General features: G+C 26.1%; 1 pseudogene; it reads right to left on the minus strand.

The window, feature by feature from the left end:
* Positions 1 to 2,403: 2,403 nt before the first annotated feature.
* LOC113862079 lies at positions 2,404 to 3,033 on the minus strand (annotated as a pseudogene).
* Between the last annotated feature and the right edge of the window lie 10 nt (positions 3,034 to 3,043).

Consider the following 3,043-nt stretch of genomic DNA (forward strand, 5'->3'; position numbering starts at 1 on the left):
TATATAAGATTAATATAAAAATATATTCAATAATAAAATAAACAAAAAAAATTATTTTGGTTCATATTTTTAATAGAAAAATTTATTTACTATTTTATATCATTTAATAGGCTAATATAATATAATTATAACATAGTTGATATGAGATTGATTTTTTTTTAAAAATTATTTATATATGACACACATAACATATTTTTTACACAAATATTTTCGTTAATAAAATTATATTGATATTTAATTCATAAAATAAATAATAAATAATGAACATATTGTAAATATTTTATAAATTTTACAATCACATATTATTGTTGTAGGCTTATTATTTATTAATAATATTTAAATTTTATTTTTTATATTTGAATTCAAAAAAATATTTTCATATGTATTACAAGCACAACTATAATCTATTTAATCTAAATAATATTATTCTTACCATTTTATTTACATTTAAAGAATTTTTTGAAAGATATAAAATATAAAAAGATATCATTATTTCTTATTTGTTAATTTTTTCTTTAAATAAAAAGTATAATTTTTTTATTATAAAATTTTATTGTGACCATTGATCTTTTATTCAAATTCTTTTTTTTAAAACTTATATAAATTATAAATATTTAATTTATTAAAATAATTTTTCAAAAAATTGTATTTTTGACAAATTACTTTCATGTAGTACATGAGTTAAAAATAGTAGTATTAATATATATATATATATATATATATATATATTATTAATCATATTATATTATTTTAATTAAATTTGTTATTTTTCTTATAATTTCGTATTCAAAAATGAAAAAAATTATTTCATGTGTCCACTTTTCGTTGTCATTTAGTACTTGAACTTTGCTACTCTAACTCTACTCTCATTCTCAATGTCTGTCTCATTAAAACATATTGCAACAATTATGAAACATTATTCATTAGAGTTAGTTATCAATGACTGTCACAAAAAGTCACCAAGTGATTTCACATAAGTGACCACCCATTGTGTAGATCTATCTCATCGTCGCTCTGTTGTTTTCGTTTGATTACAATTACTTTCATTTTTAAGTGCTTAGAACCATTAATAATTTATTTTTATTTTATTTTTTGTGTAGAAAACAACATTGTTATAAGGGTCAATCAATCAAACAATAAATTTTGCTTATACAATAAAGCAATAAGAGTCAATTTCTCATTCTTCCTAAATGTGGATCTCCCAATTATCATAAAGATATATCTCAAAGTTGATTATTACGATGATACTCTCAAAGATTTGAATCTATATATATCCCACAATTTCTAAATTGTCAACTATCCCATTATAAGCTCATACTTTTCGATCCTTGCAAGTACTTCATTACTTTCTTAGCAATTATTCAATGATGAATCCAAAGAATGTATTCGCATATAGCCAAAATGTCAACTATTAAAGCAATGTTATGTCAATTATTAACTTCCACTCACTCAAAAGATGTTTAGAATTAGTTATTTTTATAACAATCTGACTTCACCTATCAAACTTCTCCCACTAATCCAAAAGTTTCTTTTACTCATGTGTATTTTACTAGTTGATTATGGACTTATCTCTCACGCAAAACTAAATCAAGAACAACAATTCTAAAAGGAAATTTTAGGTATTACTTTCATTTGCTACGATACAATTAAGGGACAAAATAATTGTTCACAAGAAAATTCACTATTAGGATAAGACAAAAATGCATAAGAACAAATTATAAGACAAGATATAGCTCAAGATGGTAATAAGCTATCAATGTGAGGCTAATAAAATAGTATATTTCCCTTTGGACAGAATGCACAAACCAAGGTCATTTACCCTAGTTAATACCTCATATGGGTTAATCTATGAACACACATTAAATTCAGAAAATTGTCACTTTTGACTAAACAAGTCTCTTAACTCAATGCATTGTCCAATAATTCCGTCCATATTCAACTCTTAATCCAAACATACAACCACCCCTTTTGGGCTAGCAATTACATGCAAGGATCAAAAGCATTCCTTAAATTATTAAAAATCTCTATAAACCAATACAAATAGTCTCACTTTAGTGGTAATAACTTGTAGCAATCAATGAAAACTCTTATACAAGAATAAGTTCTCTCTTATCCAAAATCAGGACTTAGTCAATAAGAAAATATGCATCTAACAACATCCTCACTAGTTATTCGTCAATTATCAATAGCATTCTCAATATGTTTTATACTCAAATAGTTAAAATTATATATTAAAAAATATTATAATATTAAATCATAACTAAGTATTAACAATAATTTTGTCTCACAAAATCAAATAAGAAAATTGAATACAAGAGCACTTAGGAACACAATATCTAAGTTGTAGTAGTAGAAACTAAAACTTATAACAATAATAATGATAAATTGCCGAAAAATTGACAACTAGGTATCCAAATCCAGGATTGGGGAGTAGCGTACAAGAAGTTGGGCTGAAATTTTCTCAGTAATATTAGATTCTGAGGTTTGTATGTTTTGGCATAGTCCAGTGCTACCCAAGTGGCATGCTGACACAGAGAAAAGGTTTGATTATGAAGTCACTGGTGATATGAATGCAGGAGAAAAGCTTTCCATGAAATGACTTTCAATCATGGTTTCGAGTAACATGTTGTTGTCTTCATTTTCTGATCCAATTGATGGAGAAGGAAAGCAAAACCATGGGAAGATATCCTCCCTGGTTTCCATTTCCAGTTCCTCTGTTTTGATTTTAAAATTTGTTTCAAACGTGAAAATTCCATTTGGGGTTTGTTGTATTTTCTCTTGTAGTTGTTGATCATAGTGGAATTGATTTCCCCCTAAATTCATCTTTATGTTTGATGGGAATGCCTTGTTTAAATGCTTAGCTTGCATGCATGTGTGTCTTCCTCTGTAGGTTACCTCAATTACTGTTGGGTCTTCATCTGACTTTTGAACTTGCTTTGTTGCCAGGCACCCTTGTACATTTCTATGTGTGCATCTGTAATATCCTTTGCAATGCAAACAACTGGTTGTCAATTTTTCGGCAAAACCAGAACATAGTTATTTT

The sequence above is a fragment of the Abrus precatorius genome, unplaced genomic scaffold (genome assembly GCF_003935025.1).
Source record: "Abrus precatorius isolate BTA unplaced genomic scaffold, Abrus_2018 Scaffold3, whole genome shotgun sequence".
In the NCBI taxonomy this organism is placed as follows: Eukaryota; Viridiplantae; Streptophyta; class Magnoliopsida; order Fabales; family Fabaceae; genus Abrus; species Abrus precatorius.